General features: G+C 39.6%; 1 pseudogene; it reads right to left on the reverse strand.

The window, feature by feature from the left end:
* Positions 1-4577: 4577 nt before the first annotated feature.
* The window catches only part of LOC139309724 (uncharacterized), a 47686-nt pseudogene continuing 25084 nt past the window's right edge, over positions 4578-27179 (reverse strand).

Here is a 27179-nt window from a genome sequence, read left to right on the forward strand (position 1 = left end):
TGAAGGAAATTTTAGCATTTCCCCCCTTCTCTCTATAACTCTTTTTGTCCTCAGGGTCATGCCTATGAAGCTTGTCAGCCATGAAGTAAAAATTGCCAGTTGTTTCAACATTTAGCAGGATTTCAGAGCTTAGTTCCGCTTTACTAACTAAACTTGATCCTTCAGTCATTAAGCAGACAAAATTTCTCCTTGACTTCCAACACAAACTGCAGCAAGCCTGAATAATGAATGTTCACTGAACTTTTCATAAAGTTCCAGCATGCTAATCACAAAGGCACATAGATACTGTTGGCTTTGGTGATTTAAATAAATAAATGAATTATTTGCATTCCACGTGGATTTTGAACTAAGATAAATAGCACTTTCAAGGTTAATAGTATTCTGTGCAAACAGCTGAAGTCCATGCTGATCAATGACAAACTCAACAGTGGATAATCTGACTTCAGTTCTCAAAGAAGCTATACATATTCAACATTAGTTGTTGGAAAAAAAAAACTGTGGACAATGAAGCCAGGGTTTTCCATAACTGCATGATCATGATGGATGCTAAGTCCTTTCTGGGAGCAGGATCAATTCTTAATAGGCCTTACTAAGCATGCAACTTCTTGTACTGAGCCGTGGTGGTGCAGTGGTTAGAATGCAGTACTGCAGGCTACTTCTGCTGGCTGCCGGCTGCTTGCAGTTCACAGTTCGATTCTCACTGGCTCAAGGTTGACTCAGCCTTCCACCCTTCTGAGGTTGGTAAAATGAGGACCCAGATTGCTGGGGGAAATATGTTTTAGGGATGTAAAGCACTGTGAAGCAGTATATAAGTCTAAGTGCTATTGCTACTGTTTTGTGGCTCCTTTATTATACTCATAGTCTTAGGTAAAGTTGTGGACGAGGACAACAATGTCTACCCAATCTTGTTTTTCTCTGCAACCCTGATAGATGGAGAGATGAAGGAACAGAGGTGAGCCAGAGAAAATAAGAAGAAAAAAAAAAAAACAGAGCTGTTTGTTTTGATCTATAAACTATTGACTTGAATTCCACCTGCCAGCAACATTACTCCCATCTATTACTTGCCCCAAACTTGGCAGCCACTACCAAAATAAGATCTTCTATACTTCCCATCATTCTCTGGTTAAATGGGTGGAATTCTGAGAACAAAAGTCTGATGTTTCTGATCTATCAAGCAGTTTCTAAAGAAACAGACTGAAACAAGATGGGACTATCAGCAATTTGCCATCCCATACATTTTGCTTTTTGCAACTATCATGGAACCCAAAATTCATCATACTGTATGCCTTAAGAAATGGCAAGATGTAAAACTGTTGTTACAAGCCACACAGCAGAAGAGAATATACAGGAAAAGGAAAGGGAAGAAAATGCACTGAGGTGCAAAGATTTCACCTGAACAGGACTTTGATTAATTGATTACTGCTAAAGAAAAGAAGGACAAGACAAAGTGATCATTAAAACAGGCAGACTCTAAGTAATCCTTTTCAGGAAGAATCTAAAGAATAATTTGAAAGCAAACAAAGGCAAGAACTTAAAACCGGAGCCAAAGAAAATGAACAATGGGTGTGGATAAAGCAGGCATTTTTTTTGCAAAGGAGTCAATAAAGACTCACTGACTGACGTACACATTGCTAGTCTCGTTTAGAATTGGTAGTGGGGGAGGATAATTCAAGCTACTATCAAGATTTATTATCTACTAGAATCATAAGACTCTTGTTGTTTCCAGAAAAGAAACATGAAAAATAAAACATCTAAGGAAAAAAAAAATGTGTTAGGTTAGAGTGAAGCTGGAGCCCAGCAAATATAAATGTTAATGTATAGAGGAGTGTTGGGACACTGCACATTTTTAATAGGGCTTTTCTGTAGGTTTTATAGTTATTTATGGAAGCCAACCAAGGTTATAGCACATAAGGTGGGAAGCCATAAACTGTAAGTCCTTTAAATAAATAAGTAAAACAAATAAAAACAAAACATTACAGTTAAAAAGACAAAAAGAAAAAGAAAAGAGTGGGGCCAGAGGTGGGTTTCAGCAGGTTCTGACCAGTTCTGGAGAACCGGTAGCGGACATTTTGAATAGTTTGGAGAATCGGTAGTAAAAATTCTGACTGGCCCTGCCCCCATCTATTTTCTGCCTCCTGAGTCCCAGCTGATCAGGAAGAAATGGGAATTTTGCAGTAACTTTCCCCTGGATTGGAGAGGGAATGGAGATTTTACAGTATCCTTTCCCTACCATGCCCACCAAGCCACACCCACCAAGCCATGCCATGCCCACCAAGCCACACCCACAGAACCAGTAGTAAAAAATTTTGAAACCTACCACTGGTGGGGACGTAGTACAGACATCCTGGGTGGTACATATCACCCACAGGCTCTCCAAAACATCTGTTTTTTTTAATCATTTCTAGAAGGCACAGATATTTTAAGTATGGAGCTATTTCAAAGATTATTAGAAATGGAACATCTATCAGTCTCTATTGGGCTGGTGTGAAGGAGGCTACCAGCGGTTTCTCCTGGAACCCAGTGAGTTGGACTGAGTGATTGGTTGGAGAAGGTAGTCCTTGAGAGATGTTGGTGCTAAGCCATGTAGGATTTGGCAATAGAGTTACCAAACATCCAGCAAAATGAAAACATGTCCTTCTTTTTGTCCTGTATTCCAACAGACAGGCATAGCCTTGAAATCAAGTATTGTCTGGCTTTTTGAGGGTTTGTGGGTTATTTTTGTTTTAATTTGGACTGTTTTCACAGGAATAGTATTTCAACTTTTATTGCTGTGACCTTGTAAATTGACTGCTTCTTTCTTTTCGTTAACTGTTAATAGACTTGACAACCTCAGTTTACATGGTTTAAATTTATTCCCTGATTCCAGCACTTGGCTTCACTTCAGTCCCTTCAAATCTGTGATTTTCATAGTCCGTGGATCATACGATTCGTTATTGTTTCTATGGCAGAGTTTGAAAAGCGTGTTGTCGATTTTATATTCTCATTAGCATATGTTCTTGAAAATGAAGATACGTTGTGAAAATATTGCAATTTAAAAACCAACCTTTCTGATGCTTGGAAAAAATAATTTCATAGACATGGAGGCCCAAGTACGTTCTTTGCAGTGTTTCTCATAGTTTTTGTCATGGATGCCAAGAAAGTTAAACAGTTAGTGTGTCCTCCTTCTTTCTCTCCCTCGCCCCCCATCTTTCTTTCCATTTGTCTCTATCCTGTTTATCCTTTTCAGGTATCTGGTAACCCTACTTTATAGGTAACCCCCATTGTCTTGAATTGCATCAGAAGTAGAAATACAATATATAATGCATGATACCATTGAGTGCCAGCTAAGAAGAAGCTGCTGCATTCTAGACTAACTGAAGCTTCTCATGGGTCTCCAAAATCAACCCATGTGAAGCATATTGCAGTATTCCAACCATGTAGTGATAAAGTCACCAGTTATTGTTGTGTGGTTACTGTGAGTTATTGTTATGGGTATTTGCTAATTAAATAAGTGGAAGCATCCTTGGAAGCCAGCTGCCATCTTTATACTGCAGATAAATATTTAAAAGGGACAACTCAAAAATAAAATTTTAGAGGGATTCATCTTGTTTGCAATGTGACCATCAAGGCAACTTGTTGGGATGTGGTTATTCCAACTGAAAAGAGAAGCAAATGCAGGTACAATTGAAGGGGAAAAAACATAAGAGCAGTGTTATGCAAAAACAGTGACGATCTCCATTTGCTGTAAGCAAGAAAACTGGAAAAAAATAAAACACCTTTTAATAATCAAGGTGTGTTTTGACAAAAAACAAACGAACATACTAGATCTATTCAAAATCTATTTTCAAAGTCTATTGAAATATTTTCATATATAAGTACCAACAAGTGCCCTATTGAAGAATTGTTTTGTGACAAATTAAGTTTTTTAAGGTTTGAAGAAGAGGAATTTGATCTATCTGAAAGGAGGGGAGAAGTAATCAGCAGTATATACAGGAAAGCAATAAGACTTGTATACTGCTTCACAATGTTTTACAGCCCTCTCTAAGCAGTTTACAGAATCAACATATTGCCCCCAATAATCTGGGTCCTCATTTTACCAACCTTGGAAGGATGAATACAGTAGCTGCACATGAATCTCTAAATGCCTGTCAAAAAACCAAAAGATTTTGGAGGCAATCGTGAAGTGCAATCTAACACATAATGGATTTTGCTAAGACATGGTTTGTTTTCTCTGGCTGTGTTCCAATGTTACACTGAACAGTGTTTCAGTTATAGAAACAAGTCTCAGATCCCTTCTCTTTCAGTACATCTAAAAATTTTAGTTTTAAGTAACTGTAGTTAGCAGGCAAACCAAGGATACCAAAGGCTAAGTTAATTCCTTTAGGAGAGAGCGATGTGGGAGGCAATCTTTGAACTTCCAAGAAAGAAAAAAATGGGAAGGCTTCAAGAAAAACGAGAAAAGTGGGGGAAAGTGGGAGGGAAAAGCAAATTTCAACAACAAAGGGTTACAAGTTGTAACAGCATGTAAAAAGGATTCAGCTTAAATTTATTTTTCAAAAGCATCACTGGGAAAAAATATTGTTTGGCATAAGTTGGGATCAGTATGAGACTTCTCTGCTTTTCTCTCCCTCTGGAGAATGTTCTGTTTCCTTCTTTCCTGTTGAGATTCCATAGATGCACTTCCTATATAATTCAATGCTATTTGGACCAGTTCCCCCATATTTTAGAACATCATCAACATCAACATCAACATCATCATTATCATAGTCATCGTCATCATCATCATCACAACAACAACAGCTGGATGACAGATTAAATAGATGGAAAACCAAAGCTTTGCATGGACAGCACTTGAAAAACATTGAAGGAAAGTGTGATAACAACTTGACATGGGCATGGCTTAAGAGAAAGAAAGAAATGGAAGGTTTAATACTTGCTGCTCAAGAACAAGCACTACAAACTAATGTCATGAAAGCGAAGATACAAAAATCCACTGACAATCCAAACTGCCGACTTTGCAATGACAAAGTTGAAACTGTTTCACATTTAATATGTGAGTGCAGCAAAATCACGTAAACTGATTACAAAATTAGACATGATCGAGTTGCTAAATTAATCCACTGGTCATTATGTAAAAAATATTTATTTATTTATTTATTTATTCAACTTGTATGCCGCCTTTCTCCGAAGACTCAAGGCGGCTTACAATGCATTTAAAAACTATATATAAAACATTAAAAGTTAAACCATTAAAAACAATTAAAACCCATTCACACCATTCATGGCCGGATCTCGCCAGATTGCAACAGCGAGATCAACGGCCCCAGGCCTGCCGGAAGAGCCAGGTCTTCACTGCTTTTTGGAAGGCCAATAGGGTGGGGATGGTCCGGACCTCAGGAGGTAACTGGTTCCAGAGAGCTGGGACAGCCACAGTGAAGGTCCTCTCCTGCAGGCCCACCAGCTGGCATTGTTTAGCTGACAGGACCCTGAGGAGACCAACTCTGTGGGATCTTACCGATCACTGGGAGCTATGCGGTAAAAGGCAGTCTCGAAGATACCCTGGCCCTGAGCCATGTAAGGCTTTAAAGGTAATAACCAACACCTTGAATTGTTACTGGAGACCAATAGGAAGCCAATGCAGCTCATGGAGAATTGGTGTAATGTGGGTGTAGCTAGGTGCACCCACGACAGCTCTCGCGGCTGCGTTCTGGACCAACTGTAGTCTCCGAACACTTTTCAAGGGTAGCCCCATGTGGAGCGCATTGCAATAATCTAACTGTGAGGTGACAAGGGCATGAGTGACTGTGAGGAGAGCCTCCTGATCCAAGTAGGGTCTCAATTGGTGCACCAGGCGAACCTGTGAAAAGGTCCCCCTAGCCATAACTGACAGATGCTGGTCTAATCTTAGCTGTGAGTCTAGGAGGACACCCAAATTGCGAGCCCGTTCGGAGGGGGACAATTTCTCTCCCCCCCCCCCCAGAACCAAGGATGGACAGTCAGCATGGTCTTTAGGAGGCAATACCCACAGCCACTCGGTCTTGTCTGGGTTAAGTCTGAGCCTGTTGACTCCCATCCAGACCCTCACGGCCTCCAGGCACCGGCACATCACATCCACCGCCTCCTGAATTGACGCGAGGTAGAGATATACAGCTGGGTATCATCAGCATATTGCTGATACCTCACCCCATATCGTCGGATGATCTCACCCAGCGGCTTCATGTAGATGTTAAATAAGAGGGGAGAGATGACCGAGCCCTGAGGCACCCCGCAAACGAGGGGCCTAGGGGTCGACCTCTGACCTCCTACCAACACCGACTGTGACCGACCAGAGAGATAGGAGGAGAACCACCGTAACACGGTGCCTCCCACTCTCAACTCCCTTAGTCGTCCGAGAAAGATACCATGATCAATGGTATTGAAAGCCGCTGAAAGGTCAAGTAGCACCAAGATGGAGGAATGACCCCCATCTCGGGCTTGCCAGCATGACCAAGGCAGTTTCCATGCTGTAGCCAGGCCTGAAGCCAGACTGAAAAAGGTCTAGATAATCCATTTCCTCCAATGACCACAGGAATTGAAGTGCCACCACTTTCTCTACAACCTTTCCCACAAAGGGTAGGTTGGAGACTGGACGAAAGTTCTTTAATTCTGCTGGATCCAGGGAAGGCTTCTTGAGGAGGGGCCTTACAACTGCTTCCTTTAATGCTTGTGGGAAGGCCCCTTCCTTCAAGGATGCATTAACTAAAGCCTGGAGTCAGCCTCGTGTCACCTCCCACTGGCCAAAACCAGCCAGGAGGGGCACGGGTCCAACAAACAAGTGGAGGAACTCATCGCTCCTACAGCCTTGTCCACTTCCTCTGGAGTCACAGGCTCAAATTCATCCCACACAATAGGACTAAGACCTGCCACCTTCATCTCGTTCGTAATTGCCCAATCAGAGTCCAGGTCCATCCGAATCTGAGCGACTTTATCCAACAGAAACTGCACAAACTCCTCAGCTCTACCCTGCAAGGGCTCCTCCACTCCCCCTGCATTAAGGAGGGAGTGAGTCACTCTAACTAGGGTGGCTGGGCGTGAATCAGCGGATGCAATAAGTGTGGGAAAATGTGAACATTTTGCCACCAGTATCGCCACTAAATAAGTCCTAATAAAGGCTCTTAAGAGTGTTCAGTCAGATTCGGAGTTACTGGTCCTCCAGCGTCACTCTAGACGTCTCTTCTGGCGCTTCATCTCCCAGAGCTCCTCGGTAAACCAGGGAGCTTTCCTGGATCCACCGCCATGGAGAGGTTGCAAAGGCGCAATCCGGTCCAGTGCCCCAGATGCCGCCCTATTCCAGGCAGCCACCAGGGACTCAGCTGGACTGTGGACAACGGAGTCAGGTATCTCCCCAAGCTCCTTCTGGAACCCTTCAGGGTCCATTAGGTGCCTGGGGTGGAACCACTTAATCAGCTCCGCCTCCCTGCAATGGAGGAGTAGCATCCTGAAATCTAACCTCAGCAGAAAATGATCTGACCACGACAAGGGAGAAGCATCTATACCCCTTAATTCCAGATCATATCTCCACTGCCCCTGTCAAGTGTGTGTCCCCCCCATGAGTCGGACCCTGAACTACTTGGGTCAGGTCCTTGGTTGTCATGGAAGCCATGAACTCCTGAGCCGCATCTGAGGATTCGCCAAGTGACGGCAAATTGAAGACCCCCAGTACCATAAGCCTGGGAAACTCCACCACCAGCCCAGCTACCGCCTCTAGCAGGGCTGTTGTAATGCAGTTGGGAGGCAGGTACGTCAGCAACAAGCCCAACTGAACCCCTGAGTCCAATCTCAAGAGGAGAGACTCACACCCAACAATCTCGGGGGCAGGGATCCTGCGAGGGCAAAGACTCTTCCAGACAATAGCTGCCACTCCTCCATCCCTTCCCTGAAGTCGCGGCTGATGCAATATCTGGAACCTGTCTGGGCACATCTCTGAGAGGGGCACCCCCCCTCCTGGCCCAGCCAGGTCTCAGTTATGCATGCCAGGTCAGCCCCCTCCTCCAGGATTAAATCCCGAACGAGGGGGGCCTTGTTGACAACAGACCTGGCATTAAACAGCAGCAGCCTGAGGCCAGGGTCCTGACTTACCTGTATCCAAAAAATCATGGGAACATAAAGTGGAAAAAGTTATTGAAAATGAGAAGGTGAAGATCTTGTGGGACTTTTGGATACTGTCATTTGGAACACAACATGTCAGATATCACAGTTGTCGAAAACCAAAACGTACAATTTATTGATATTGCGGTATCAGGAGTAGCCAGAGTCGAAGAAAAAGAACTGGAAAAAATCATGAAATATCGCAACCTGGCCATCAAAACTATGTGATTATGGATGAAACATGTAACAGTGATACCCATTGTCATCGGGGCACTGGGTCCCATGTCCAAGAATTGTATAAACACATCAAGAAATTGCAGCTTCCTGCAATAACACCAGCAGAACTGCAAAAAACTGTGCTACTCGGAACATCGTACATCTTAAGAAGGTACTTGGTTGATACCTAGGATGCTGGCAGCAACCCATATCAACCATTACTACCGGTCAATCATATTTGTGACACATTTTTAAATGTTCAGTTGACTTTTATTCATGTTTAATGAATAAAAGAGATGATGATGATGATGACGATGATGATGATGATGATGATGATGATACCATCAACATGCATATACCACCTGATTCTCAGCAACTCTGGCCAATGTACAAATTGCTTAAAATATGAACATTAAAATGTGACATTAAAAATGACAAGGAAAAAAAGATGGAACAGTAACAAACTGGGTTAAAAGGAGGCTTCAATTATACCAACACAAGTATAAGTGAAGACCTTGGTTCTTCAGGACCCTTTGAAACACCATCAAACACCAGCAAGATGAAGGCTGTGCAGAGCCATGGTGGTGCAGTGGTTAGAATGCTGTATTGCAGGCTAATTCTGTTGACTCCCAGCGGTTCAATTCTCACCAGCTCAAAGTTGACTCATCGTTCCGAGATTAGTAAAATGAAGATCCAGATTGTTGGGGGTAATATGCTGACTCTGTAAGCCACTTAAAGAGGACCGAAAAGCACTATGAAGCAGTATAAGTCTAAGTGCTATTGCTATTCAGATCTTGGAGAACTTCATACCAGAGGGCAGATGCTGCAACAGAAAAGGCATTTTTCCAGGGTCGCAATAGATGGCATTGCTTAATTGAAAGATCCCAGACAATGTTAAATCAAATTGTCCAAAGCTGCTTGCTTTTAGGTTTTAAATACCCAAATGCATTCAGCTGATAATTTCAACTAAACATTTAGCTGCTAATTGCAAATTTTGGGAAGCTAGTATGCTTTGGAGTCTGCAAAATATTCTGGATTTTCATCATTGTAATGAAATTGCGGAGCAGAGAAAAAGGGAGACACAGTGGCCTGCTTCACACATCAGATTGTCTATTTTTGGCTTAGGAATAGGATTCCAGGTGTCCCAGCTGGACAATTTGTGTTGTACAAATTCAGACTATGATTGATAGTAGGTGCCAGATAAGAGCCTAGTAAGGGATTTGGGATTCATGGTTTTAACCAAACCAAGGCTGCAAGTGATGTATCCTCTGGTAGTGACACTGGAGAGTTCCTGCTGGACAGAAGAGCTCAGATGAATAGCCCACTTTGACTAAAGAAGCACCTTATGTTCTTCCCAAAATGAGCTTCCCTGGCTCTCAAGTGGTGCTTTGTGACTGTTCTCCGAGACCTCTGAGATGCAAGAGAAAGAGCATCTGGTGAAAGCACAGAGGAAATCTTTTCATGAAAACCCTTTTGTCTTTTAGCCGTGGGATGTCAGAAGCATATTTGATTTTAAGGCACTGAGTAATATCGATAATTATATGGTGATAATTTCTTTGCATCCTGAAAAGGCCACAAGAACAAAAACAAAACGAGGGAGGGAGATGGGATGGGATGAGATAATAGGTGGGGAGGAGAGTGAAGCCTTTGCTAGGGTAAACCTGAAGGTAAAACATGGCCTTACTCTCCCTTGCCTTCTCCTTTTCTATACTGGCAACTGAAATGAAGAATTCAGGGATGTGCTGGAGGATTCAGAACAGACCCATTTATTTCATACTGTTGTTAATCTCACTGTTACTAATCTCACTGTTACTAAGGAAATCAGTGGTCAGCAGGGTAGAGAAGGAGTATACACCGTAGCCATCTTTAAATAATTAGCACAAAGTACAATAACATGCACTTAACTGAGAATTCGAAGAACCCTTCCCCTTGCTTGGGTTGCTCATTTTTGTTACACGAGTTGTGCAGATCCACAGGCCATGAATATGCTATACTAGCCTACAAGGCAGGGGAATATTGTTGTTAGTTGCAAAGTTGTGTCCGACCCATTGCAACCCCATGGACAATGTTCCTCCAGGCCTTCCTGTCCTCTACCATCCTCTGGAATCCATTTAAGCTCACGCCGACTGCTTCAGTGACTCCATCCAGCAACCTTGTTCTCTGTCGTCCCTTTCTTCTTTTGCCCTCAATCATTCCCAGCATTAGGCTCTTCTCCAGTGAGTCCTTCCTTCTCATTAGGTGGCCAAAGTATTTGAGTTTCATCTTCAGGATCTGGCCTTCTAAAGGGGAATATTGCTTCATGACATTTCTTATGAAAGGGGAAGCTGTAGAAATAGAAATGTCTCCGTATTTTCTTATTCTGAGCTAAAAGGCAAGGTGTTTGATGCTACATTAAAGGTTGTTGAAATGTGTAATTTACTCCATCTGTTGTCCTCAGTTACAGCTGCAAACGCCTCCAACTGAGAATCAGTTGGCAGCTGTGTTGTGTTTGTGCCCTGGTCCTTGTTGAGTGCTGACAAATAGTAAGTTCCATCCCATTTATTGTGAAGGCAGCTTTCTTCTTTGCCAGTTGCTACTTAATGGGATGGGCCCAAGGCAGAAACAGGTGCACAACATGTCACCTCTGTTTAAGTGTGTATTCCACAAGAGAATGGTCTCCCTGCAGCAAAATATTTGTGACATGTGATGGCTCTCCCTGTGGATCAAGTCTTGCTGCTGCTGTTTTTAAGGACTATAGAAAATGGAAAGAGTTGCTTTCCATGAATAGTACATATCTTGAAAGCCAAGCCATGTAGAATGAGAATTGAAGCAGACGTAATGTATTACATTTACCTGAAAGGAAGATTTCTCCTAAATAGGAGAAGGGGAAACATTTTAATAGCAAAACTGAGTTACTAATAATTTTCCTGCAGGATGCTCACACATACACAAAACTAATTTTCTTGCAGGGACTGGTTGCTAGAATGCACCTGTTGGTTCAGTTTTAAGGGGAGATGGGTGGTTAAGAAATATGATATATAAATAAAACTGGTTAATGTTTCAATAGGTGAAGAAATAAGGAAGACATCCCAAAACAGAGATGGGTTCCAGTAGGTTCTGATCAGTTCTGGAGAACCAGTAGTGGAAATTTTCAGTTGTTCAGAGAACCGGTAAATACCACCTCTGACTGGCCCTGCCCTGATCTAGTCTCTGCCTTCCGAGTCCCAGGTGATCGGGAGGAAATGGGGATTTTGCAGTATTCTTCCCCTGCCACACCCATCAAGCCATGCCCACCAAGCCATGCCACACCCACCAAGCCACATCGAGAGAACTGGTAGTAAAAAGTTTTGAAACCCACCACTGCCCCAAAGCCTTAATGAGCAATGGTTTTCTTCTATGCCAACAAACTTCATTGTGATAGATGAAATAACCCGTCCATGGCACACCAAATCAGCTTCCTCAAGAGCTTATTGGAATGGAATGGAAGGGTTCAAGTGTGATTGGACACACAAGGAATTTGCCTCTGGTGCATATGTTTTCAGTGTACATACAAACAGGAAAGTAATATAATCATAAGATACCAGTAGGAGAAGTTAGTAGAAAAGATGAGAAGGATAATAGTAATACAGTCATACTACATAGGCAAATATACTGTGGGAATTAGGTGTTCAGCAGAATGATGGCATGAGGGAAAAACTATCTCTGTATCTAGTTGTTTTGGCATGCAATACCCTATAGTGGTGTCCTGAGGAGAGGAGTTGAAACAGTTTATGTCCAGAATGTGAGGGGCCTGTAGATATTTTCTCAGCTCTATTTCCGACCCATGCAGCATACAGTATGGAAGGCAGGCTCCCAGCCCTGTAAGGTAGCAAAGCATGGTGTCCACCACTTACCCAGTGCTTACTTGCTTTTTTCTTTTAGTATGAACCAAGCAGAGGTGGGTTTCAGCAGGTTCAGACCAGTTCTGGAGAACCGATAGTGGAAATTTTTAGTAGTTCGGAGAACCGGTAGTAGAAATTCTGACTGGCTCTGCCCCCATCTATTCTCTGTCTCCCAAGTCCCAGCTGATTGGGAGGAAATGGGGATTTTGCAGTATCCTTCCCCTGGAGTGGGGACAGAATGGAGATTTTACAGTATCCGTCCCCTGCCACGCCCACCAAGCCACACCCACAGAACTGGTAGTAAACATTTTTGAAACTCATCACTGGAATCAAGTGATTGCTGCATGTATGTGCAGAGATAAAGCATAGACAGGGTCAGGAAAAGCCATTTTATCAGCAGAATGACCGACTTGGCTTTTAAATATTTAATAATGCCCACAGCCTCCTTGTAATGCTCAGGTTCAATTTCTCCAAGGGATCACTTTCCTTTGGACCCATCCATCTTCAAACCATTCTGTAAGGTCTCTTCAGCAAAGTTGTTCATTTTGATATTAGCCCTGGAATGTTTGTCACAAACGCTTGTCACAATATTATATTCTATATAATAGTATAAATATTTTTTTTTATTATAAACAAACATACATATACAAACGTAGACATTTAAACAAACTATACATAAACTAACTATACAGTGAAATCAAGTCATAAAGCTTGAACTTTGAAAATAGAGCTACTTCGGTAATTATATATCTATATATCTGTATATATTATCCTTCATCATGTATCAATGTTTATACAATGATATTTCATTTTATTTCATTTTATTTATTTTTGTATCATTGGGTGGTATTCCCTTATTTCGTGTTCTTTTTATCTAACCAGTTGTACCATTTTTGCCAAATTAAATAATAATCTGAATCTTCTTTTCCCTGTATTTCTTTGGTCAGTTTATCCATTTCCGCACATTCCATTGTTTTTTGTATTATTTTTTCTTCTGATGGCATATCCTCCAATTTCCACATTTGTGTGAAAGTGATTCTAGCTGCGGTTAGGATGTGTATTATCAAGTATTGTGTCTCTTTTTTATAGTCCTTTGTCAGTATTCCTAATAGGTATGTTTCCGGTCTGAGGGGCACTTTTTGGGTGGTGATTTCTTCCAGCTGATTTTGAATTGTTTTCCAAAATTTTTTGACCTTTGGGCATGACCACCACATGAGGTAGTAGGTCCCCTTCTGTATTTTACACTTCCAACAGTTCTGATTAGTATTGGGGAACATCCTTGCCAGCCGTGCAGGGGGGAGATGCCACCTATAAAACATCTTGTATGTATTTTCTTTGTAGGGCACGGACATTGTCAGCTTAGTATTTACTTTCCACATTTTTTCCCAATTTTCTAGGTTGATATTATATCCAAAATTTTTAGCCCAAATAATCATATTTTCCTTCACCATTTCTTCTTCCAATTTGTATTTTAGTAGATAATTATATATTTTAGTTATTAATTTATCGTCTGATTGCATTATAATTTTATCTAATTCATTTTTTTCTTTTTGGATTCCAAATTTTTTCATGTCACTTTTATATCTTGATTTTATCTGTAAATACGTCCACCAGTCAGTGTCCGTGCCCTGTTGTCTCAATTCCTCTCTTGTTTTCATTTCTCCCTCTGTGTTCAACAATTCGTCATAGGTTTTCATCTTGTCTATATCCATTGTGTTCGGGTAAATTTGGGCCTCCATGGTTGATAGCCATCTTGGGATTTTGTCGTAGTGTTTTCTCCTTATTTCGGTCCAAATTTTTGTCAATGCTCCTCTGATATAGTATCTCCTGAAGTGTTCATGTTGTCTGGGTTTTTCCTCCCATAAAAATGCGTGCCAGCCTTTCGACAGGTCAAATCCTTCTAATGCTAACGTTCGTTTATCTTCGAGTGTCATCCAATCCTTAATCCAAGTTAAAGCTGTTGCAGTGTAATAAGTTTGCCAATCTGGTAGTCCCAGGCCACCACTTTCTCTAGTGTCCTGCAGGTGTTTCAGTTTAATCCTGGCTCTTTTTCCTTGCCATATATACTTTAATGTCATTTTATCAAGGTCTTTGAAATATGATTTTCCTGGATTTATCGGTATTGTTCTAAATAGGTATAATAATTTCGGTAAAATTGTCATTTTGATTGAAGCAATTTTGCCTAATAGTGATAGTCTCAATTTACTCCATGCCTCTAAGTCCTTCTGAATTTGTTTGGCCAATTTAATATAATTGTCTTCTTTAAGGGATGATACCTTATTGGTGAGCCAAATTCCTAGGTATTTTATTTTTGTTGTTGTTTGTATTCCTAACGTCTCTTCCAATTCTTTCTCCTGGATTTTTGTCAAATTTTTAGTTAGTAGTTTTGTTTTTTGTCTATTAATTTTCAATCCTGCCACTTTGCCATATTGTTCTATCTTCCCTAATAAATTCAATCCTGATTGTTTTGGTCATTCTAAAATAAATACTACGTCGTCCGCGAATGCTTGTAATTTATATTCCTGGTTTTTTGTTCTTAATCCTTTTATTTCATTGTCATTCCTAATTTCATTCAACAGTGGTTCCAATGCTAATATATATAATATAGGAGAGAGGGGACATCCTTGTCTCACTCCCTTGGATATTTTAAATTGGTCTGTTATCTCTCCGTTTATCCATATTTTTGCAGTTTGGCCGGAGTATATTGTTTTGATCATATTTAAAAATTTATCGCCGGTTCCCATTTTTTCTAATTGCAATGTTAAGAATCCCCAATTAAGGTTGTCGAACGCCTTCTGTGCGTCAAGGAAGAGTAAGGCCATTTTTTCATCCGATTTTTGCTCATAGTATTCCAGGATATTGATTATTGTTCTTGTGTTCTTATTAATTTGCCTATTTGGAATGAATCCATTTTGGTCTGGATGGATGTAGTCCACGATAATTCTCTTCATTCTCTGGGCCATGAGTGATGTAAATAGTTTATAATCTGCGTTTAGAAGTGATATGGGTCTGTAGTTTTTGGTTTGGGTGAGATCTGAGTCTTCTTTGGGTATCAATGTAATAATTGTCTCTATCCATGATTTAGGAATTTTGGCTTCTATAATTGCTTCATTCTGGACTTGTAATAGAATATCATCTATTGGCTGATATTCAATTTTGTAAAATTCCGCCGGGATGCCATCTGGACCTGGTGTTTTATTGTTGTTCTGCTTCTTCTTCGCTTCAATTAATTCTGACATCGATATTGGTCTGTTCAAGAGTTCTCTTTGAGTTTCCTTTATTTCTTGAATGTTGAATATACTCTTTTACTTTTTCCAATTGGATTTCTTCCTGTGTATATAGTTCCTGATAGAAGTTTCTTACGATTTGCTTTTTTTCCTCATCCATATGCTGCAATTGCCCTTGTTCGTCTTGTAGTTGATGTATTAGTCTTTTTTTCTTTTCTTTCTTTAGTTTATAGGCCAACCAACGTCCTGTTTTATTTGCGAATTCAAATTGGTTTTGTTTTGCCATTTTGATTTTCCTAGCTATTTCTGTTGTTGTTATTAGATTTATTTCATGTTTAATAAGATTTATTTTTTCCTTGATCTCTTTCCTGTCGGGTCTGTTCTGTAATTCCTGTTCCTGTTTTCCAAGCTCAATCAATAAATTGTTTCTTCTTTGCTGTTTCTCTCTGTTTTTCTTCACCTTGAATGAAATTGTTAGTCCTCTTATATATGCTTTTGTGGTGTCCCATAGGACTTGCAATGATGTTTGTTCCCTCCTGTTTATTTGAAAGAATATCTCCATCTTATAATAGTATAAATATTTTAATATATATTGCATGCATATTGGAAAGATTGGTAATAATACGTGTGAAATCAAATCTAGTGAGCTTTATGCCAATACACTCAATGCTGTTTTTTTGTAAAATCTTAGCTGTTTAAAAGCTGTGTTGTGCCTTCTGAACCTATGGTTCATACCAGTATCTTTTTAAAAGATGTGAGCAATAGAAGCAGTTAAACTCACCAGCAAAAGAAGACTATCAAGCTTCTTCTCGTATTCAGAATTCTAGACATCTGAAGATATGGTATAATACAACACATGGAAAGCCCAAGATAATACAAAAATTTACAGCACACATACATAGGTTATTTCAGTCAGAGCTAGGAAACCTAGGCCCTACTGGATCCAAGTGCTACTGAAAATAGCTGCCCAGAATAGCTTAGCCAATTATAAAGTTGGAAGTCATAATTGAGCAACAATCATATGGTTGTCATCTAACCAAGGGGTGTCAAACTCGTGACCCGCGGACCGGAAGTATCATGTGCTGTGCCACGCCTACCCCATTTTAGCGAAGGGGGAAAAAGTAATGATATGTCACATGATGACGTGTTGATGCAAGTTTGATACCCCTGATCTAACCTCAACTTCCTGACTGCTGAACTTTCTCTATGGAAAAGAGATAAAAAATGTGTACAATGTATATTTTCCACGATTGCTTTGGATACTGCAAACAATATCTGGTAATTTTGGATGTACTGCAAGTCATTTCCACCTTATTAGAATAGCACCAGGATGGTACCCATTTGATGAGTTTCTTGTGTTGTTAAAGCTGGATTATGGGCCTTAAGTGCAATTTTACATTTATAGTATTGTCCGCTGCTCAAATGATGTTTGCTCTATTTTTAATCCTATATTTTGTAAGTTCAGCAGCCATATAACTTGATTAGATAAAATGTCTCTTATAGCATTTTCATAGCATCATCCAGTATATAAACTCGGGCATTGCTGTTATGTTCTGCCAGTGATGGTTGGATCAGTCCAGAGAAAGCTTGTTTCTTTAGGGCAGATTGTTTCTTTAGGGCAGAAAGATTGTTTCTTTAGGGCAGAAACAATCCCAGCTCAAAGATCTTCAAGAAAAAGGGACAGTCAGACGGCTCATGAAAAACATGATGACTGAACTATGTAGTTTACAATGTGAGCAACCTTTTTTGTATCTGTTTTATTTACAGTTTTTCTTTAACAACCAACATTTTTTTGTGGACAGTGTAATGACTCGGTTTACATATTTTTCACACAGTGCTCACAGTACTAATACAATTACATATACATAATTTTTACCTTCCAACTTCTAGCCTTAATGTGCTCATTATAATTATAATATATTCTTTTATGTATCAATAAATATTATACTATTTTCCCAATTTATCACTCGGTGCTCCACCACATTTTCAAAGCTCAACTTTCTATAAATACCAATAAAACCAGTTGTCAATAAGATTTAATCAGTCCCAAGATTATATCTCTAAGTCCCCTGAATTTATAGTCCTTGAAAACTATATTTTCCAGTATATTTTTTATATCCTGTTGATCATAATAATACCTTTTAATATACCTAATCCTAGTCTTCCACCTCCTAATCTTAATGTATCTGTATTTATAATAAATTCGTGTGTGTGTGTGTGTGTGTGTGTAGGTCTTTGGTTATTCGGGTTTTCTCCTGTGTAAAATTGGAAGTGCCTTGGCGACGTTTTGACGAAGTCTCATTAGTCATCTTCAGGCTGGTGTTTTCGGCTTCGTGCTTCTAGGAGCAATATGTGTGATCGCAGCTGTTTCTTCCTTTTAACTGCCAGTGGGGGTGTGAACTGATTGGGTGGGAGTTTGGCTGTGTTCTGATTGGGTGGAGGTGTGTCCTGATTGGTTGGGGGTTTGGCTGTGCTCTGATTGGATGGGGGTGTGTTCTGTTTAGGTGGGGGCTTGGTTGTGCTTGGGTTAGTCTGAGTAGCAGGGGGATTTGAACTGGTGAGCTGCGTTGCTGTTGTTTGGCTTCGCATTTGTGGTCATGCCACATCTTCATGGTGGGTGTCAGTTTGCTTCATGTATGGATTGGAGGGGTTTAAAGTGGCTAATGATGCAGCTGTGGTCTGGCTTCTGGTTTGTGGTCATGCCTCATTGGTGTGGGTTTGCTTTTTGCATGGATGTGTGATGCTGACATCTGTGTGGTTTTCATGAGTGTGGGTCTGGTGTCATTCTTAGTGTTAGGGACTCGTTTGTCAATAAGGGCGGGTTTCCAAATGGCTGGTAGGCGGGAGGTATCATCTCGTTTATTCATGCTGTGTAGACGTTTTTCTATTTCAATGGCTTCTCTGATTATTCTGTTTTTAAAGTGTTCAGTTTTGGCAATAGTTCTGGTCTTTTTAAAGTCAATATCATGTCCTGTGGCTTTGAGGTGTTGGACCAGGGAAGAAGTTGATTCCTCTTTTCTGACTGAGTTCTTGTGTTTTTTAATGCGTGCACTTATTCTTCTGCTGGTTTGTCCGATGTATGTGGTGGGGCAGGCAGTGCATGGGATTTTACATACTCCTTGATTTACTAACTCAGTTTTGTCTTTGGGGTTTCTTAGGATGGTGGATATTTTTCGGTTTGTGCAGAATGCTGTCTTGATGTTTTGTTTGTGGAGGATCTTGCTGATTCTGTCTGTGGTGCCTTTTATGTATGGGAGGAGGGCTTTGCCGTTTTCTTGTTCTCTGTCTTGGATTTTAGTGGGGGGGGGGGTTTTGGATTAGGTTGGTAATCTTATTTCTTTGGAATCCGTTGGATGTTAGTACATTAGTGAGAGTGTGTAGTTTGGTTTTTAGGTGTCAGCTAAGCGTTTTGTTCTGGAGATGAGTGTCTTGGCTACAGAGTTGATCTGTGCTGGGCGGTGGTGTGAGAGTGCGTGCAGATAGCGGTTTGTGTGTATTTTCTTCTGGTAGATGGTGTGTCCTAGGGAACCATTGGATTTCTTGTAGACTAAGACATCCAGGAAGGGAAGTTGGTTGTTAGCTTCTGTTTCCATGGTGAACTGTATTTTGGGGTGTAGGCTGTTGAGGTTTGTGAGGAAGTTGTCCAGTTTTTCTTTCCTGTGTGGCCAGATTATGAAGGTGTCGTCTACGTATCTGAGCCAGAGTTTGGGTTTGTGATCAGATTTTTCTAGAGCTTGGGTTTCAAAGTGTTCCATGTAGAGGTTAGCAATGACAGGTGAGAGGGGTGATCCCATGGATACTCCTTCTATTTGTTTGTATTTTTGTCCGTTATAGATGAAGTATGTGTTGGATAGGCAGTGGTTGGTCAGATCTAGGATGTGCTGGGGGGGGGGGTTATATTTGTTTTGGATAGCTGTCAAGGCTTCTTTGATTGTCACTTGGGTGAAGAGGGATATGACATCAAAGCTCACGAGTAGGTCGCTGGGCTGTAAGTTTTGTTTCTTTATGATCTCTATGAACTGGAATGAGTTTTTTACGTGTGAGTTGATGGATTCTGCATAGGGCTGTAGTTGTTTGGCGAGAAATTTGGCTAGGTTTTGTAGAGGTGAGCCTATGGAGCTGACTATGGGTCTAAATGGGGTTCCTTCTTTGTGTATCTTGGGGAGACCATAGAGCTTAGGGCATCTGGATGATTTCTCTCTGGGAATGATTCTTTGCTGGATCTCTTCGCTGATGGGGGAGGCTTTTATTTTGGATCTAATGGTTTTTTCCAGGTAGGTGGTGGGATCTGTGTTTAGGGGTTTGTATGTGGAGTCTTGGAGTAGGTTGGTTAATTTGGTTTGGTAGACAGATGTGTTCATAACCACCATGGCATTTCCCTTGTCTGCTGGTAGGATTATTATGCTAGTGTCTTCTTTCAGGTTAAGTAGTGCTGTCTGTTCCTCTTTGGGTAAGTTGCTTTTGGGTGGCTTGCTGGTGCAGAAGATGTTGGTGATTTCGAGTCTGATTCTGTTAGTGTCATCGGGGTTGATTTTGGTCAGGCTGGTTTAAACTCCGCATATAATGGTTTCAGTGGGGATGTGTTTGGGAGCGACTGCAAAGTTGAATCCTTTGGAAAGGACATTGGTTTCGGCTTTGGTGAGGATCCTATCTGAGATGTTATGCACTGTTTGTTTCATGTGTGGCTGTGAGTGGGGAGGGGTTTGTTTCTGGCATTCTTGTAGTCTTCGGAGTTTGTTAGTGTGTGTGTCTGTCTTGAGGGTGGTCTGTGTTTCGGCTCTCCAGACAGCGAGTTGTTTGGATTTGTCCCAAAGTGCAGGGTAGATCTTGTTGCTGAGTTTGAGGTGAAGTGTGAGGAGATCTTTGTTGATTCAGTCTAGGAGGAATCTTTTTGTGTGAAGTTCATTTCTGATTAGGGCCAATTCTGTTCTTTTCAGGATGTGTTTGGTGGCTGCAGAGTTGGAGTGGTATTTCAATTGGAAGCATGTGGGGATTAAATTTTGATCACGGCAGTTGCGTAGGAATGCGAGGTCACATAAAATGGATTCTTTTATGTTTCTCTCTTGGAATCCTATATGGCTTTCTAGGATTTTTGCACAAACTAATTTTCCCTCTGTCTTACCCTTTACCTCCTTCTGCTGCATCTTTTGAATATCCATCCATGACCCTTTCATTATTTTTGAAAAAGCTTCCTTTTTTCCCCTCTATTCTGTTATAAGCTCTTAGGGTATTGTCTATTTGATTTTTAATATTTATTATAGCTGTCTTTTCAGTATCTTTATCTGTTTTTAACTTATTTTTTTATTTTTTTATCTTTTATTTTGCTTTGTCCCTTCCACCACTCCTTCTAATTTCTCAGCTGTCTTCTGTATGTTATATTAATCTTTTCCCACCATTTGTTGAGAGCCTTCTACATTCAATATCTTTAAACATTCCCATCAACTTCTTTTAATTCTTTGTTGCTATTTCTAGAATTTCTTCATAGAACTTTACTGTCTCCTGCTGGGTCATTTTGTAACAAGTTAATATACCTCTAATGTCCCATTATTTCAATATCTGAAAAGTCCAGAAAAAAAAATCACTTGTTAATAAGATTTGGTCAACCCCAAACTTATTCCTCCAAGTCCCCAAATTTTCTATTAGTTTTGCTTTTCAGTTTTTATAATTTTCAATTTACACCTTCCCAGTTGTCCAGATTTTAAAGTCTTATTTATCTTTTCTTCTTTTGTTCTTTCAAATCTTTCAAAACCGCTTTTCAGTGTACATTCCAATAGAGTTTTAGTGTTTAATTTAATTCACCTTCTGAATCTTCAAAAAGCTCAGTAAATATTTCCCAGCATCCAAATCACCTATTAAGATAAAGTCAAGGTCAAGCAGCTTTCCAGACGTTGTTTACTTCTCTCCCCATTTTCTTTTAAATTATACACGTTGCAGTAATCTTCTTCCTCCAGTAGATGGCTCCCCTGCTCCCAATTCCAGCATTTCACAGAATGTAAAAATCAGAAACAGCTGATTGTCATCCAGTCAGGGGAGTTAGAAATAGAGTTTAGCAAAAACAATTTCTCCCAATAGTCATTTTTCACAATGTTGTTTCCAGGCTTTCTATGTTTCAAATCATCCTTTAGTTTTTTTTTTCTTTTACTTCTGAATCGTTAATATTCCTCTTTAGTGTTTAGCCTTTAATCTTTCTCCATAAATCCAATCACTGCTTTTTTAACATTTGGAGATCATTTTTTTGAAACTTTTAATTTAGGTTAATCCTCTAAAGTAACAGTTGGAAATTTTCTCATCCAGTTTCATTGCTCTGTCCGCACACTGCTCCAGAGCAGTGGATCTTAGTGTTCCAGTTGTCTCAGCTTGTGACTGACCAAAAAAGGCCTTCATCACTGCTGCCATTCAGGAGAGCTTTCTTTGGATCAACGAGGAAATTGCAGTTTCCTTGCAATCAATGAAACACCTCTCCCTTCTCCCCTCCCCTCCAGGGAGGCTTAACCCTGTAGGGTCTCCCAGCAAGCAGTTGCCAGCTGCATTTCACAGAGCCCAGCGGAGTTCTGCTATTTTCCAGCCGTTCTCGCCATGATGTCAACCGGAGGTCCAAAAATGTGAGCAATGTTGATACATCCTTATTCCTGCAGTTCTGTCTCTGGGGTTGGGGTTTATTTCAATGCTACTTCAGAAAAGACAACAGATTTCCATCTTGTGCTTTCAAGGTCAGTTTGTGCTTTCTGTGAACAAATTCTTGGTTCACATTTCCATCTTGCTCTTAAGCTTAGAAGCCCATTGCAGGAGTATGCTTGGATTCCACAAAGAAGTGCAAGCCCAGAACAGGAATATTTAAAGTAATAAATATGTTCTACCAAAATCAATACAGACATCTCAGACACATAACACAGACACTAAAGAGAATACATTCTCTTTTATTTTTGATAAGCAAGATGTGTCTTTAGGCAAAGGCCAAAGGATGAAATCAACCACTGGCCAACAAATAAGCAATCATTGGCCAACAAATAAGCAATCATTGACCTCTGTGCTCAACTAGTGTCTGTACTAACACATCTGGCTTTTTCTTTGCAAACTTTATGAGTTAAACATATAAACAAGTCCATATTCATAGCATCATAGTGTCAAAATACTCAGAAGCATTCATATCAATTTCAGATTTATTTTATGCTGAGGAGGGAATAGATAGAACGTTGGTCATCAAGAAGTAGCTTTGGTCCAATCTCCTGCTCTGCTCTAAGGACAGAGATGTCGTACATTCAATATATATTATATCCTGCCAGTGTTTTTGTTTTCTTTTTCCTCTAATAAAAAAGCTTTGAGAGTTCGAACAGTTCATCTGCAATGGAAAGATTATCTTAAACTTTCCTACTCTTTTATTTTGCTGTCCAATCTCCCTGCCAGACACAGTTTGGCCTTTGGAATGCACAGTACTATTAATGAACTTTATGCTAGTCCATAAAATGAGATGTGGTGAACCTGATAACCAGCCTCTTCTTTCCTTTCTATTATGTTGTGAACTTAGGCAATAATTAACCCAGACATTTATGTGAATGGGAAGGAAGCTGAGATACTGCCAATAATATCCCCAGCTTCCAAGATGTCTGATACTTTGCTTTCCCATTAGTATAACTGTACATACATGTAATATCATTAAGTAAACATGCAATTTTGCTTCATGAATTTGATTTACAAATAATGGAATGCCACAGATAGACTTTTTTCTGTGCATTTTATCAGGAATATCTTAAAATTACTGGATTTATATATGCCACTACCATCATTTCTTTTCTTTCCCTTTTTTTTTTTTTGCTCAATTATGTCTAAAATGACTTTTTATAGCAGCTTTTCCCATTTATTACATGGTTTATGTTTTAAAGTTTCTGTGTTGTCTGTTTAAACACCAACATTTGTTATTGCTAACAAAATTGCCTTGGAAGAAAACCAAAAATGACACTTAGGTACTAAAAGTGTTCAATTTCTAAGTAATTTGGTAACTAACTATGCAATCACTTTGATTTGAATGATTGGCAGAAGGAAGATATTGACAATATTTAAATTAGTTCAGTTTATAATTGGATCAAGGACAGTATTACTTGATTTTAAATACTTTCTTAGATATTTGTCTTTAGAGACCAGGCTTGTTCAATATTGTATTACTTTATTTAAAATGTGTCATTAGAAATCTTAAGGGAACAGTACTTGCATTGTTAGCACCAATATAAGTTGGTATAACTCAGGTAGCCAGTTTGCCCAAGGTAATTTAAACAGAACTTATGTTCTAAAGCAATAACTTTTCTGAGATGAAGAGCATTGAAAAAAAAAAAACCCATTTACCAAAATTTATTTTTGCCTTTGCTCCCCAACACCCTTTTTAGCCCCTTAAGACACTCAGTATCTTCCTTCCTTCCTTCCTTCCTTCCTTCCTTCCTTCCTTCCTTCCTTCCTTCCTTCCTTCCTTCCTTCCTCCCTCCCTCCCTCCCTCTCTCCCTCCCTCCCTCTGAAAGTAGACAGGCTTTCTTCTAAAGTAAAAGAGTATTTTTTATTTTGCCTATGGGCAAATTATGTATGTCAGTAGTAAAGCAAGGGTCATGTTGAAACTGACAAGAACCAGGCAGTCCATTTTGCAAATTTGTACTGAGTATGAATATACATATGTAATTATGTCTATATCCATATCTGTATAGCAACTAACAGGTATATTAACAAAACTAAAAGATTTATAGCAGGAGCTGTGGAATGTTATTGGAAGGGATAGTTGGAAGGGATCTTGGAAGTCTTCTAGTCCAATCTCCCACTTAAGCAGGAAGCCCAAGCATCAACAAATTGTATTGATGAAAATAACTTGTTTACATTAACAAGTTATTTTCATCAATACAATTTGTTATTGATGTTTGGCTTCCTTCCCTCCATTTTCTGTCTCTTGCATTAATGGCAGTTAAATCAGCAAAAAAGTAAGAAGGATGCCTTTTGCCCAGCTGTTCTTAGAGAAGAATGTGATTCACTTAACATGTCACCAACTGCACAGTCCATGGTTGCTTCCCATTTTTGCCAACTATTCTTAAAATACACGCACACAGATTGTTATGTGTTCCATGTGTAATGTTCTTTAATCCATATGCATTTCTCACAAACCTCCCTCTTTCCCCTTCTTTTTCTTTCTCTTCCCCTCTTATAGCATTCTGCCTTCTGCCTTTTTTTAGTTAACAGGCCTTAGACTCTGATCCTGAATGTGCTCGCTGAATCTATAAATTGTTCATTGTGTAGAAAATACATTTTTTTTCCATAAAAATGATGGAAAGGAAAAAATACAATGGCTCGTTCCAGTTATAGCTGCATTTCCTTTTGAAAGTATTGAATTCTGTATTGCTTAAAAGCAGGTCCTGTGTCTGCAAGTTATTCAGCCTTGCAAACCCCAACAATACAATCATCTATAAAAAATACCAAAAGCCACATAGCCCCTAGGAAAGGAGAACAAAAGGAGAGCTGACTTGGGTTAGTAATTGCAAAATAATAATACTAATAAAAAAATAAAAATGTTTGATATTATGAAACATTTTCATGCAGATGGTGATAAAAGCAGATTAGGCTCCTCTTGTCCCATTTATGGCTGAATATCTTTCTGCTTTTTATTTTGCTCCTCACACTAAAGGCATCTTTTCACTTTATTTATGTAAAGTGTTCATAACTCTTTCCTTACTTTAGTTGCCTTGTTCATCAAAAACATTCATGTTTTCTGTTCCTGATTGTTAACAAATCACTATTTTGTATATATTTAATTTATTTATTTATTTATTTATTTATTTATTTATTTATTTATTTATTTATTTATTATATTTCTATACCGCCTTTCTCCCGTAGGACTCAAGGCGGTGTACAGTCAAGAAAAATATAGATGATTTAATGATGATCTAGTTTTTAACGTCCAGATTTGTCATTTTTGGGGGTTGGGGTTTTTTTTGTTGTTTTTTGTTTACCAATGTCAATGTTAGGTCAATAACATGCTGATTTTTACTCTGGTAAAATAAAAATTCCCTCTAGCCACCTGCCCTCCTTCTCCAAGGTATTACTGCTTGCTCACTTTCTTCTCTGAATAAGCAAACATCTTTTCACTTTTTTCTCCCTCTATGGATGGATATGAAGTGAAAGACACACAAGTGGGTAGAAGTTGCTGGGGAGGAGGGGAGGTCTTTGACAATCAGGAATTCATTAATAATGTTGCTCTACTCCCTCTAAACCTTAAAACTAGTAATGATGTAGTTCCTACAATAAATTGAAATTGTGGGAGCTATGGCAGTAGCTTAATCTGGTTCTTATATTGTTATGGCTGCTCACACAGGAAGGAAGGAAGGAAGGAAGGAAGGAAGGAAGGAAGGAAGGAAGGAAGGAAGTCAGAGGTTAAATTAAATATTTTCTAAAATATTGTTCTTTAGGATTTGGTTTTAAAGAAGAAAGAAAGAGTTCTGTAACTTGTGGATTAATTCATTGATTGATTGATGGATGGATACAACCAAGCTGAACAAGTAGAAATGGCTTGGAATATGGAACTTGGAAATGAGATACTTTATTTCAGTTGAACATTTAGAGTAGAGCTAGGAAGAAATTTTTGAAAATATTGTCTTAAAAAGAGGTTCAGTGATAATTGCCACAAAGCAAAATTATATTTGAAGAAGAGCTGTCACTGTTACTATGACAATAAATGTTCTAAAATATTAGGGCACATCCCCCCTAACTCCATAAATGAATAGTTGTTCCACTGTATATAAATATGATGATGAATTGAGAAAAGGTTAAAATTCATCTGAAACATTAGTTTCTGAATTGCACCCTTGAATAGAGATTAAAAAAAAAGCTCACACCCACATACAGTAAAACTTTTGTCACTGGGCAGCCTAGGGGAATTAATATCAGGTGTCCTGAACAGACAGCAAATGTAAATTATTTAGTTAATAGTTATTGTGTTTTACTGCCAGAGAGAATAAGTATTTGGAAATGCTCTGCCTCTGGTTAGCTTCAATACTCCTGTGTACTATAACCAGAAAACCAGGAAAAATGCTTGGATTAGCTCTTAGAAAATCAAATACAGGTAGTCCTTTACTTACAGCCATACCTGAATCTGAAATTTTACTCACTGTGGTTCTTAAGCAAGTCACCAGGTGACCTGACTATTTTATGACTGTTTATATGATGGTTGTTAATTGAATCACATGATCAGTAAGTGAACCACAAGCTGGAAATGATTTTTAAAAATAACAAAACATAGTTACTTGACCACAGGTCACTACAACCAGTTTTAAATGAGGACTAACTGCCAAGTAACCAAAATGCAATAGTGTAACCATGGGAGAAGGGTGTGGCAATTGTAACTCTGAGAACATGTCATAAGTTTTTTTTTTTTTTTTTAGTGTATTGTCTCTTTGAATATTCAATAAGCAACTAGTCATTAAGCAAAGACTACAGATAATCTTTCTAAGACAAGGGTGTCAAACTCAAGGCCCAGGGGCCGGATCTGTCCTGCGGGGTGCTTAGATCTGGCCCATGGGGCTGCCCTGGAAACAGCAAAGGACAGGTCTGCAGTGCTTCTGCCAGCAAAAATGGAGCTCAGGAGGGAGCTCGTTTTCGCTGGCAGAGGGTTGCAGGAGGCTGTGGCAGCTGAAAACGGAGCTTGGGATCCCGTTTTCACTGGCAGAATGCTCGGGCCACCATAGGCACCCCAACATGAGTGACATCAAGCTGGCCACTCCCCCCTGCCCACGCCCCAAAGTCAAGC

Source organism: Pituophis catenifer, unplaced genomic scaffold (genome assembly GCF_029215685.1).
Source record: "Pituophis catenifer annectens isolate HBS135680 unplaced genomic scaffold, rPitCat1.0.hap2 SCAF_1, whole genome shotgun sequence".
Lineage (NCBI taxonomy): Eukaryota > Metazoa > Chordata > Lepidosauria > Squamata > Colubridae > Pituophis > Pituophis catenifer.